Genomic DNA, 13,962 nt, shown 5'->3' with positions numbered 1-13,962 from the left:
TGTCCCCCCAGACATCCAGGCTGTAGGGAGAGCTCCAGATTCCACACACTCTCTTGTGGTTTCCCCAAACTCTGCCCACACCTTTGTAAAGACCCTTCATTAAACTTTTCTCAAATTATCCCACTGGAGTGTGTCAACGATTTTCTGTTGGGATTCTGACTGTTCCATTCTCCAAAACGTAACTCAGATGTCCCCAGAGCTTCATGGGCCTAAGGGAATGATCTCATCATGTAATTTAGATCTAAGTGTTGGCAGCTCAGTACCCCCACACCTGAGTCACCCCACAAACTCAGCTCCCTTTCAACCTTCTAGAATTCTTGAGTCCCAAGGGAATGCTCACAACTGGTCACTCCTTACATGTCCTCCGTGCCTCCTCTGCTCACGCTGTGGTCCAAGGCACTATTGACAGAATGGAGTTTTCCAGTTCTTTTGGGAGCCAGGCTCTTCCTGAGACCCCAGGACTTTCTCCAAGCCAGACAGAGATGGTTTGGATAGGCTGCGGATATGCGAGTCAAAGCCACCTGACTCCAAATCTGACTTAACTCACACATGTGTGCAGATACCTTCGTTGCGGATCTACTATTTGCCAACACCTCTTCTTTGTCCCCTGGTTTACTGAGAAAATGGAGCTATTGGGCAGGAGTTGTGGGGGGCCACATCCCATTCTAAATCCACAAGTATAACCACTTCATCATTTGCCCTCACCAACTTCCTCATCTCAGAAGACACATTTCTCTTTCTGTTCAAGGCTTATCTCTACATCTTTGCTCTTGGCCCTACCCCCTGCTGTCTGCTCTGATGGCTGTCTCTATCTAACACAGGAAGCTAATTCCTCTTTCCACATCTTTGAACTCTCCTCTATGGAAATACTCCTGTTTGCCTGTAACTGTTCTTGGAGTTTTCCCAGCATGAAGAAGAAGGAGGAGGAAGAGGAGGCAACATCCTCCTTTGTTCTAGAGTTGGCTATTTCTGCCTCTCCTTCCCTTCTCCTCCAGGTTACCCAAAAGAGCTACCTTATAATTCTAGCTCCATATCCTTATTCCTCATCCTCAACCCACTGCAATTTCACTCCTGCCTTTCTGGAGCCAAGGAACTTCTTCTTTTTTTTTTTTTTAAGATTTTATTTATTTATTTGATGGAGAGAGAGATCACAAGTAGGCAGAGAGACAGGCAGAGAGAGAGAGGGAAGCAGGCTCCCCACTGAGCAGAGAGCCTGACATGGGGCTCGATCCCAGGACTCCGAGACCATGACCTGAGCTGAAGGCAGAGGCTTAACCCACTGAGCCACCCAGGCACCCATGGAGCCAAGGAACTTCTTAAATGCCAAACCCAGTGGGAACCTTCCATCCTCATCTCATGGGACATCCCCCACTGCATCGAGCTATTTGGGCCTCGGAGTCCTCCATCTCCTCCTCCCAAAGGCAGGGTTGTCGTAACAGAGACTTTGAACTTCCCTCCATGGGCTCCTTTCCCTCTTCCTTTTTTTCCCCTCCCCACCCCCCGCCCCGAGATGTAACAGAGAACACAGCTGCCCTGCTGGATTCTATACTCCCCAGGCTTCCTGCAGCTAAGTGGGGGCACTGTGACTTGTGAGATGAGCAGAAAGGATGTCGCCACTTCCTGGCCCTACCCTTAGGGCTGTGAATGCAGAAATGGGAGACCATTTTTAAGGATCGTAGCATCAAGCCACCAACCTAGGTCCCAGAGGACTCGTTGGAACAGAGTTGGCCTTGCCAGCTGTGAAGTCCTCATATCTGGACTTTTCACATGAGAGAAATAAACTTATATCTCATTTAAGTGTATTAGACTCTGAGGCTTTGTTACAGCATCTTAACCTGTACCCTAAGTAATACAGTACTGTCTCGAGAGCAGTCAATCTGTAGGCTTCCGAAAGCCTACCTCACCCCCCAACCAGTTTAGATCCCCTTACAGCACCCTGTACTTCTCTTTCAAAACACATATCACAACTTGTAATTAAATAATTATTTGGGTAATGCAGTGTTTGCTATTGACTGCTTTTCCCACAGCTATCTGCCCTCCCTCCTTTTTATCTCTCAGAATCCTGATGTTATTCAGGAACTCGTGGCTTCCTCATTCTGATTCCTGCTGCAGGGAAAGATGAGCGTAAGCCCATCAGATTTTCTCTCTTGGATTTGGACGTAAGAATCAAATAAGAAGCCATTTATCAAAAGGACCTAAGATGGAAAGTTCACAGGGGAGAGGGGAGTCAGTGCACTACCGCAGACCACGTGCAAACTAAAACTAAGAACGAGAGCGACAGCCAGGTAGGAAAGATGCAGGTACGTGAGACGCAGGTAGATGGTGCCCGTGATGCCCCCATGCAACCGTGTCTGCTGAGGCTGTGCAGCCCACCTGCATTCAGGATTGTGTCCCAGTGCCGGTCTCTGCTCTTGGTCCTCCACAGCTAGCATCTACAGTCATCCCTACAATACACCATCTTACCCTGGGCTCACAAGAGTGAACACCTGTTTCTCGTAATCGAGCAGGGCTAGATAAAGCAGTAACTTTGGGCAAATGTATTCAACAAAGATTTTTGAAGACCAACAACATTCTAGGCACTGCTGTATGCCCTGGAGCACTAGGGAGAACAAGACAGGCTGCTTAAAAGCACCTCTCTGGGGAACAAAGTCAACTACACTCCTCAACCTACTTCTAATTCTTCAGTGGCTCCTAAATGATGTCAGAATAAAGCCGGAAATCCTTAAGATTTACAGGCAACCTTGCATGAAACAGCCTCTGTCTATCATTTGAATATTGATTCTGGTACTTTACCCCTCCCTCCACTTCCACCAGATCAGCTCATGTGCAGGTCTCCCAGTGTGCGAGCCTCTCTCATGCTTGCAAGGTTTTGCACCTTATTCTTCCATTTACTCAAGCGTGGTGAGCAGCGGCATGAGGCAAGGATAAGGATGGTGATGAAGATAAAATAATACCACCATCTGAGCTCTCCTATGTACTTTACATATATTCTCCTTAACCTTTGCCACAATGTTGCAAGTTATGTCCTGTTTCTCCCATTTTACAGATGTGGAAACTGAGGCTGCCAGAGTTCAGTAACCAGCTTTAGATCACACAGTTAAGAAGTAGCAGAGCCAACCTTTGAATCCAAGACTATTTGACTCCAAAGGACAGGCTGTCTAGGCCAGTTGTCATCTCTTGGCTACTCTTTCGAGCTCAGCTTCTAAAGGCAGACACTCTTGGGTTTGGATTGGGGTTCCGTTGCCTCCTGAGTGGGTGGCCTTGAGCAAGTCATTCAATCTCACTGAACCTCAGTTTTCTCATCTGTAAAATGAGGTCAGCAACAGAACATACCTCAGAAAATAATCGTGACATTAAAATTAAAGGATGCATATAAGGTGCTTGGCATCGTGCCTGGACCACTGCACTCAGTGAAGGTAGATACCATTTCCTTATCGTCATTATTACCTTCTTCACTTAGGCAAGTAGCTCCCTCCTTCGTCCGTCCGGGTCAGAGCTCTGTGTCTTGTCACAGACACAGCCTCAGGCCTGCTTCTCTGCCGGGCCTCCTGGGGCCAGGCCTCCACGGATCTGTGGAAGGAAGCTTGGGCCGGCAGAGGAATGGCCTGTAATTGATCCCAGTTAGAGGTGGACAGACCCTGTCCTCCTCGGCGGGGGCCTCAGGAAGCAGGGCTCTGCCTGATTTATGTTCCTGCTGCACCGAGGATGACCTGGTGACCTCTCTACGTGTTCCAGCATCAGACAAGGCCATAAAATGGAATTGGTGTGGCACGTTTGTTCCTATCAGGGCCAACTTGTCCACTGTTGCACCCAGCTTGGGTCAATCCTCTGCGGGGCCCTCCCTGGGGAAGGTTGCTGTGTGTGGCTGGTCTGTGAGGTCAGTGCTAGGAGTTGAGGGACAGTGAACAGAAGGGAAATCACCATCTCCCGTATTTTCATGACTTCTGTGACCATCTTCAGTGAAGGATGCCCCACCCACTTCCTGAACCTACAGCTCCCCCAACCCAGCCTCGGACCCAGATGTCCATGCCCTGCTCGAAGCCTCCTCCTGCGCGTCCCACGGGCCCCCGTCCGTGCTCACCATGTTCACCACTCTGCTGGCTCTTCTCCCCTCACTGAGCGGAGGGGGCCACTTCCTCCCGGCCTGCTGCAGCATCTCTGGGTAGACTCCTCCATCGCTCTGACGGACCCATGTCGTGATCAGAACAACTTATTGTAGGATTCAGCATTATGCGTATCTCTGTCTCCTCCAACAGACTGCAAAGTTCTAGAGGCAAGAGACCTCATCTGATCCATCTCTGCACCCCCAGGACCTAGCACAGAGCCTGGCAGAGGACAAGCCATAAACCTTTGATGAAAGAATGGGATGAGGGATGGATGGATGGATGGATGGATGGATGGATGGATGGAGGAACAGAGAAGGGTATCTTTCGAGGTAGTTTTCAAATAAAAAACAGACTTCTTAAGAGGGACCCCAAAATTCCCCTGGGAAGACTGAAATTAGATATTAGCATGTTAGAGCCAGATTAACCTCATTAATTATATACTCTGAACTATCCACAGAGCTCTTCTATGTACAGATGACAGAGACCCAGAGAGGTTAGAGAACTTCCTGAAGGTGAACAGTGATTTAGTGGCTGAGCCCTTGGACCAGACCCCAAACCTCCTACGTACTGTCTGCAGCCTCTTCCTCTCTTTCTGTATGCTGAGCTCAAGCGAGCTCTTCACAAAGTCCAGAGCCTTGGCTTCCAGAAATGCACTATAGAAGGTAGGGAGTCTTGGGTCCCCTGGGTAGCGCATTCAGTTAAGTGTCGTCCCACTCTTGGTTTCTGCCCAGGTCCTGATCTCAAGGTCGTGAGATGGAGCCCTGCATTGAGCCCCATGCTCAGCGTGAAGTCTGCTTAAGAATCTCTCTCCCTCTCCTTCTGTCCCCTCTCCCCAGACATTTTCTCTCTCTCAAATAAATAAATAAATCTTAAAACAAAACAAAACAAAAAAACAAAAATGAGGCAGAGGGTCTTCCAGACTATCTACAAGGTTTTATTAACAACGTGATCCATAGCAGAAAAACTGAGATGAGTTTCTCAGAATTTGCAGTTCTGCGAATAGTATAAGACTATATGATGGCGTGGCCCTTAGCTTCTCTGAGCCTCAGTTTCCTCACCTGCAAAATGGGAATAAGAATGGCATCTGTCCTGGCAGGATGCATGTTTTTTCACTTTAGGCTCTTGCAGTGGATTATATCGTTACTCCCAACTACTTGCCGCACCCCCAGTGAAGAGATGACCCCTCTCCGCCCACGGCCATGGGACTTGTAGTGCTTCTCTGTTGTGGGGGGGCTCTACCTCGCTGGCCCCCTTTGGTGTCAGCCTGGCCATTCGCTTCCTTCGCCCAATGGAACGTGAATAAACGTGACATATTCCACATCCCAGCAGAAGCTTCAAGAGTCATTGCAAGATTCAGCCATGGAGTTTTCTCTTCTGTCTCTGGACTGATACAGGGGTCACTCCTTTGGTCTGAGACACAGAAGGCAGACACATCTAGAACAGAACCTCAAATGACCTGCGGCTGTCATGTAGCAGAAACAAGAAATAAACCTTTGCTGTTGTCAGCCGTTGGGGTCGTAGGGTGGTTTCTGCTGCCCAGTCTAGCAAATGCTGACTAATAATCTTTTGCTTATAACATAGACGACTCATTTGAGCCTCCTTAAAACAGAGTATAGGGTTTATGGTAATCATAGTCACAAAATGCACTGAATCCCAGTGCTGGAGCTAAGTATTAGTACAGTCAGGTGAATTGCCATCATTTCTGAGACTCCAAAATAAAAGTCTTAAATAAGGTACACACTTACTTCCCGCCTAGAACAGAAGATGTAAGTGGCTGGTCCAGGCTGGTTGGGCAGCTCAGTTCCATGACTGCCTAAGATCAAGGTTTCTTCCAACCTGCTGCCCCAGCCACCTTCCATGGTGTTCTTCTCTTCTGCACCGTGTCCACCTTCCAGCCTGTGGGAAGGAGAGGAGAGAAAGCAGGGATGAATGCAGCTCCTTTTAAGGATGTCCAGAGAAGCTGCCCACATCACAGCTGCTCACAGACCATTGACTAGATCGTCCTGACATGACCACAGGTGAGTAATACAAGGCACGGTTGTAGATCCCAGGTGGGTCCAGCCACGTGACCCAGAGCCCTAAGGAAACACAAAGTGCATCTTCTACCAGTAAAAAAGAGGGGGGAGAAAGGGGGATAATTCAGCGGTGTTTGGAGCCGGCTTACACAGGCTCAGGAGAGCCAACCACATGGCCTGCCCCCTGCCTCCAGTTCCATATTCATTGACATGACTTGAAATTGGCCTTGGTAGGAGTATTTACATCACAGGTATTGGCAAACACTACAAATCCGGGCTCCCCTCCCCTCACCCTGACCTGCCAGAGAGCTAGCTTGCTGTTACACATTTGCCTGCACCGATCCGAGGGTGGCAGGTACCTACAGGCAATCAGCACTCTCTGCCACGTTTGGGCCACTGTTTCTTGGTGTTGTCTCTGCCACCTTCTCTCACTTCTGAACACCTGCCTCACCTTCTGCTCTAGGAGAAGTCCTCCACAGTTCAAATTTGTGCGTGCAGCTCCTCTTGCCTGCCTCTCTCTTACTCTCCATTGCCTGCCCTGGGCCAGATGCCTCCACTTGGGCTCCCCAGCAAGGTTTGGGAAAGGAGGGGCTGGAGGGGAATCATGCCCAAAGCTGCCTTCAGAGGAGCTGCGAGCAGAACCGACCCCAGAGGCAGACACTGGGTGCAGCTCAGGGGCGGAAGTTCTTTCCCTGTCCCCACCACAGAGTTGAGGTTGTAGGAGACCATCCTTAGGAAGCTTGTTGAATATTCCTTTGTATTGCAGTAAAACACACATAACATAAAATGTACTATCTGAGCCATTTTCAAGGGTACCGTGCAGTGAGATCAGACACATTCGCCATGCTGTGCAACATTAATCCCGTCCATCTCTACATCTCTGACACTTCTTTTGTCTCTCCTGTGACTAGATGGCCCAGTCTGGTGAAAGAGGCACTTGCTGAGGCGGCTGGGGGCCTCTGGCTGAGGCGTGACTGTGCCCTATGTCACGAGGGCAGTAATTTGCAGTATAGACAGGACAGTGGTGATTTGTGGGAGATCTGAAGTCCACACCCAAGGATCTAGGAAAGGTGGCTGGATGAACACCGCCCCCCCCAGGCAAGGCAATCCAGGAGGTAAGAGAGAACGAAGACTTCAGAGTCAGACAGCACCCAGAACCTAGCCCTGTCCCTTCGTGACCTTGAGCAAGGTCACCTAACACCATGTTCTTCATAAACACTGAGCCTTCTGGGACTAAACTGTTCTTACCTCACTTTGTCTGATTAGTGCCTAAAGCCCTTCAGAGGCCTCTAAACTGGGTCTCTCACAACACCCTGGTCTTTCTTTTTGTACCCTAGTCGGGTTTTTACGTGTCTCCTAATTATCCATCTGGGTCTGTACTAATCTGGATGCTCCATTATTTTTGTTCAGCATTGTGTCCTGAGCACTGAACCCAGGACTGGCACAAAGCAGCCATTCAATAAAAATGTGTTGAATAAATGAGTAAACAAATGAACTAGGTCAGTTAGCGTCTTTGAACTTCACCTGTAAACAGGAGAGTATTTAAAACATCTAACTGGTGAGGCAGAAGCCAGAACCCATTAGAAAGCATTCCAAGGGTTTAAGCCAGAGTTCTGGAGTGGGGAGTACGCAGGAGGTGCTGGCTCTGCCTGGTATCAACCGTTTAGTTGCTCGATGGTGTTGAGGTCTAGGGGAAGAGACTAGGGTAAAAGGGAGCTGGAGGGGCACTTAGGGGACTGGAAGCGACACACAAGGAACAAAAATTGTTTTACTAAATTAACAAGGATTTGAGGCTGTGTGGGTGCAAGCCAGCTAAATGTCATTCCTGTCTATAAACTGGAGGAATGGACACCCAGCCGAGCAAAAGGGGTGCTGGGGAAGGTAACATGAATCAGTCCTGTGACACCCAAGGAGAGGCAGGCCTGAGGTAAAGAAAACACCAGAAGCTTAGAACATACTAGAAGAGGTATGGCTGCACTTCACCTTCCTGCTTGCTCTCCAACCCCCATGCCCAAGAGAAACAGACAAGTCCTAGCAACCACTTCCGGGTGTGGGGCAGGGCTGGGGTGGGGGGGCGGGGAAGCCAGTTCAATCTGGAAAGGGTGGCAGTGACTGAGGGATTGCAAATATAGAAGAACAGAACAGGACCAGGTGGCAGGAGAGACTGGGGCTCTCAGGAGTTCCCTCCTTAACTAAGGAGAGTCAGAATTAGGGGTCCCTCCCATGGAAGGCCTGGGCAGGCCCCCTGTAGTGTTCAACACCCGAATCCCTTTGCTCCTGAAGTTCTCTGACCCAAAGGCTCATTCAAAGTAGGAGCAAAGGCAGTTCGGTCCTGAGACTCCGGATTTGAATTGTCTTCTCCCTCGAGCAGCCCTTGAAAAACTGATCTCTTGAACATGGAAGACCCAGTTGTTGGGGGTACAGCCTGCCTTCCAGGCACCAGGTGGAAACAAGAGACGCCCTACATCTGACTTCAACACAAAGGAGATTTACTACAAGGATAGAGGATACATCACAGAATCCAAGGTTAGGGACAGCATAGGGAGGACAGCAGGAAGCTCAGCACCCTGAAAACTCCAGCCATCGGCTTGGCTTTTCTTTCTTGCTGCAGACTGATTGGTTCTTTTTCCTAATACGCGTGGTGGAAAATGTCCGCTGCCAACCGCTCCTAATATCACCTCAGGTCAAGACAGCCGCCAAAGGCAAGCAGCAAGCCTTCAGCTGCAATCTGAGATCTTAGAGATGGGGATGTGATTGGCTCAGCTTAGGTCTGTTGCCTGCCCTGACCAATCATCTGTGGCCTGGGGTGAGGGGCAGAATCACAGGTGTGTTCAGCTGCTCTTCTCCTGGTCCTGTGGTTAAAGGGGAGGCAGAACCATTCCTAGAACAGGGATACTGGGCAAGCAGTAGACACAGGTACCTTCTACATGGGATTTGTCCTATGTCACTTAGCTAGAAAATGGTACACTGGGTCCAAACGACTTCTATATTCTTTCCATTTTGCCCCGTTTCAAGGAGCAAATGAAGGTTATTATGCCAGAGGGACACCAAAAGGGAAGTTCAGAGCTGCAGACTCCAAAGAGGTTCAGGAGGTAGTGAGTGGAACCATGCTGCCCAGGCCTGGCTTCCCTGTTAGACTGCAAACTGGGGAGGATGGTTGTCTAGCAAGGGTGTCGGCAGGTAAGAGTACTCGGCAATTAATGAAGGGAAAGGAAGGAGAGGGAAGGGGAGGGGAGGGGAGGGGAGAGAAGAGAAGAGGAGGAGAGGAGAGGAGAGAAGGGAAGAGAAGAGAAGGGAAGAGAAGAGGAGAGAAAAGAGGAGGGAAGGGGAAAGGAGAGAAGAGGAGGGGAGGGGAGGGAAGAGAAGAAAGGAAGGAAGAGGGACAGAGGGAGGACTGTGCTTCTAAATCACTTACAGTTTGGTAAAAAGAAAGATTATAATAGTAAGCAACATTTATTGAGCATTTAGTATTTTCAGACCTGACATGTATTAAAAAACTAATCTTCACAATAAATCAATGAACTGAATATTATTATTGCCTTTCATAGATAAGACACTAGGGCACAGAAAGGCTAAGAAGTGCACCCAAGTTCACTGGGTTAGTGGCAGAACAGTTGCAAATCCAAGCAGCCCAGCTCCAGACTTCCCCCCACCACCATGTGCAACCTCTGCCTGGTACAGCCTCTCAAGATGTCAGCAGCCCAGCCCAGACCTAGAAAATCAGTCTCTGAGAGTGGGACCTGGGAATCCGCATCCGGCCAAGTTTCACAGGTGATTCTGACACACAGCCAGGGTCAGACCTAAGACTGCGGATCTAAAAAGTAGCAGCGAACCAGGAGCCACATGACTAGAACAAACAAGGCTGCCTGCAGGATTTTCGAGTTTGTCTGATTGTGTGAACGTGAGGCCTGTTGAGGAGGCCTCCTCTTTGTGACCCGTACCCAGATCAATCACAAAGAACCCTCTGAAGACCTGTGAGCCGAAGGCCAACTCAGGAGACCTGCCTGTGAGACACTTTCCGAAGGGGCTCCAGCCGCTGGCCACCGTCCTCGGAAGAGCCGGGCCTGACTGTGTACCTGCCCAGTTCCGGGACTTTGATCTCCCCTCTGACCTCCTTCTCACCCCTGCTCTGATCTGACAACTCCTGCTGGGTTGACCCCATCTCTGACCCCGGCCCGCCACAGTTTGCAGTCTCACTGCTCCAGGCTGATGTCTCACAGGATGACAGCTCGAGGCAGGACAATATTCAGATTGGCCACCAATAATGGGAGCAAGATGCCTTGTCTTCTAGTGATGGAGTGACAAATGGAATAGTCACGTCAAAAAGAACTGTGGCTTTCAGAGTGGAATTCGGGGACCTGGCACCAACTCTGCAACCGTCACTGAGTGTGGAGTGTCGAAATAGTGAGCTGCAAACAGCCCTTGGCCTTAACTGGAACAATGTTCTTGCATTCACTGCGCAAATGGCTATTGGGAGCCGGTTCCATGACAGTCTCTGTGTCAGCACTGGGGACAAAAAAGATGAACAAGACATTGTCTCTGCCCTCCAGGAGTTCTGTCTGCCTGATTCCACTGTGGCATCCAGAGAAGATGATGTCTCAAAGTTTAGCCAAAGAATTGCCCCCCACCCCAAGAAGGCTGCATGATTCCACTTACAGATAAGGAATGGTTCTAGCTTGGTCCAAGGGTCCAAAGTCCTTCAATGACAGGACCTGCCTATGGAAGTCTGGGGGAGACAGTAAAGAGCCTCAGACCACAAACAGCTTTTTTAAAATGAGATTAGGGGCACCTGGGTGGGGGGGCTTAGTCAATTAAGCCTTTGCCTTTGGCTCAGGTCATGATCCCAGGGACGTGGAATGGAGCCCCACGTCAGGCTCCCTGCTCAGCCGGCAGACTTCTCCCTCTCCCTCTGCCACTCACCCTGCTCGTGCTTGCTCTCCCTCCACCCTGTCAAACAAATAAATAAAATCTTAAAAAACAAAAACAAAAATAGATCTGTGCACCAGAGGTTTAAGCCCAGGAGTTGGGTAGCCTTCTTGGTAGGCACGAAAAGGGCTCAGGATTAAGCCTTGGGCTCCCCCATTCTGTTCCTGGCTGTACCCTACTTTGATGTAATCCTAGACAATTCACACTCCCTCCCTGGGCTTCAGTTCCTTCAGACCATTTCTTTTCTCTCCGAATGCCCAGCTGTTCAAAGATTATTTGATAAATGTTTGTTGAATGAATGAATGAACCTCTGGGGTCCCTTCCGGCTCTGATACTGTGAGTCTATGCGCTGGAAACATCTTTGGGAAAGACACTTAAGGGCACCTGGCTGGCTTAGCCCATGGAGCATGTGACTCTTAATCTCAGGGTTGTGAATTCGAGCCCCACATGGGGTGCAGAGATCACTTAAAAATAAAGTCTTTATAAAAAAAAAAAAAGGAAAGAATGAAAATGAAATTGGCCAAGAGGGAGAAGTTTAGTCCCATTTCTAAGGGACCCTGGGTCACACTCCATTCTGCGAGTATGATCTGCTCTTTATGTACAACCTCGTCTTTCTTTCCACCCTCTTCCTTCATTTTCCATCTTCTCTTTACACATTGTTGCGGGTTGAATTTTGTCCCCCAGAAAAGGTGAAAAGATACATTCAAGTCCTAACCCCTGGTACTGGAGAATGTGACCTTATTCGGAAATAGGGTCTGTAGACGTAATGAAATTAAGATGAGGTTACATTAGGTTAGGGTGGGTCCTACTCCCCACAGAACTGGTGTCCTTACAAGAAGAGGGAAATTGGGACACAGACACACAGGGAGAGTGTCATTCGAGGACGGAGGCAGAGATGGGAGTAATATATCTATAAGCCAAGGAACACCAAGGATTGCCAGCAGCCACTGGGAGCCAGGAGAGAGGCGTGGGAGACATTCTCCCTTTGAGTCCTCAAGAAGAAACTGACCCTACGGCTACCTTGATTTTGGATGTCTGGCTTCCGAATTGTGAGAGAATAAGTTTGTGTTGTTTTAAGCCACTTAGCGTGTGGCATTTTGTTATGGCAGTCCTAGGAAACTCGTAGACGGCTCCAAGGCCATTATTTGGAAATCACCCCACTGATGCATGTTACCAGAGCCCTAAAAAGCACCAGTGCCCCTGACAGCTCTCCAAATGTTCACTGCAGATGAGTCATCATTGTGCCTATTGTGGTTCTCTGAAACGGAGAAGCCTGACTCCCCCATGGGGGAAGGAGGAAGGCCTTCCACTAGATTAGCAGCAAGAGGATGCTGGGGAGGTGGGGGGTTGCCAGCTGCTTTTCTTCCCCACTGGGGACAGCCCCAAAAAGGGGACTATCATCACTCTTAAATGTCACAGTCATTTACTTTCTCTCACTCAGTAAGTATACACAGAGCCCTTAGGGTGCTGGGTGCTGCAGGTGCTGGTGGAAAGCGTGCTTGTGTGGATGGAGGAGGAATGTTACAGAAATAGAGCACACATTCCGTGAGTTGTATGAGCGACTCTGGAGTCGGAGACCTGGGGCATGGTGGGTTACCAGCATGGACTTGGGAATCAGACAGTCCTGCTTGACTCCTGCCCCCCCCCACCCCGCCACTGACTTCCATTGTGATCTTCTTCTCTTTTTTAAAAAATATTTTATTTATTTATTTGACAGAGAGAGACACAGTGGGAGAGGGAACATAAACAAGGGGAGTGGGAGAGGCAGGCTTCCCGCTGAGTGGGGAGCCAGATGCCTGCTTCAATCCCAGGACCCTGGGATCATGACCTGAGCCAAAGGCAGACAATTAACGACTGAGCCACCCAGGTGCCCCTTCCATTGTGATCTTGGCCAAGTTACTTAATCCCTCTGGGTCTTTGTCTCATTGTAAGAATTAAAGAAGATGATGTATATAGCACAAGGCCAGAGTATGTGCGCAATAAATGTTATTTTCATTATAGGAGAGCAAAGATGTTCACGAGAAACAGCTCAACAAAAGGCAAGGTGATTCTGATCAAGCGGGACCCTATCAGCTCTTGCCTGACACTATCTGATTAAATGCTCAGAGCAACTCTGAGAGGTAGTCTCAATTTACAAATAAGGTAACTATGGGGGTGCCTGGGCGGCTCGGTTGGTGAAGCGTCTGCTTTTGGCTCAGGTCATGATCCCAGGGTCCTGGGATGGAGCCCCACATCAGGCTCCCTGATGAACGAGAGTCTGCTTCTCCTGTCCCTCTGCCTGCTGCTCCCCCTGCTTGTGTTCTCTCTCTCTCTCTCTCTGTCAAATAAATAAATAAAATCTTAAAAAACAAGAAAACAAATAACATAAGTGTGGTTTAGGGATGCAAAAACTTGGCTAAGTTCACAGAACAAGGGGAGTGGCAGAGTCAGCATTCAAACTACGTCCCAAGGACATATTCTTCTTATTCCTGGGCAGCCTTTACTTGCAAGTCAGGATGGGGGTGGGTGGGGCAGCATCTGGTTGAGGGAGAGGGAGAGGGTCTAGAGCACTTTGCCTAAGGCTGTAACCCCCTCGACAGTACATTGTTTGTATTAGACTTACGTTTTTATTTTGTTTAATTAGCAAATGCATATCTAATGCTAGTATAAGGTGTGCTAAGCACTTTATGTTAGTAACTTACTTATCTTCACAAGAGACTAGAAGGTGGACACTGTTTTATTCCCATTTTGCAGATGTAGAAATTGAGACAAAGAGGTTAAGCAGCTTCTCTAAGATAGTGGAAGCAGGATTCACACTTGCTTCTTCAGCTCCGAGAGACTATGCTCTTAACCACTGTTCTATACTGCCTTATCTTTTGGAGCGGTTGTGGGCTGGCTGTCCAAGTGTGTACACGGAGCGGGTGGGGGGTGTGAAG

The sequence above is a fragment of the Lontra canadensis genome, unplaced genomic scaffold (genome assembly GCF_010015895.1).
Source record: "Lontra canadensis isolate GAN:19392208 unplaced genomic scaffold, GSC_riverotter_1.0 scaffold60, whole genome shotgun sequence".
Lineage (NCBI taxonomy): Eukaryota > Metazoa > Chordata > Mammalia > Carnivora > Mustelidae > Lontra > Lontra canadensis.
The sequence above is the reverse complement of the archived record's forward strand: the minus strand, read 5'-3'. Positions refer to the sequence as shown.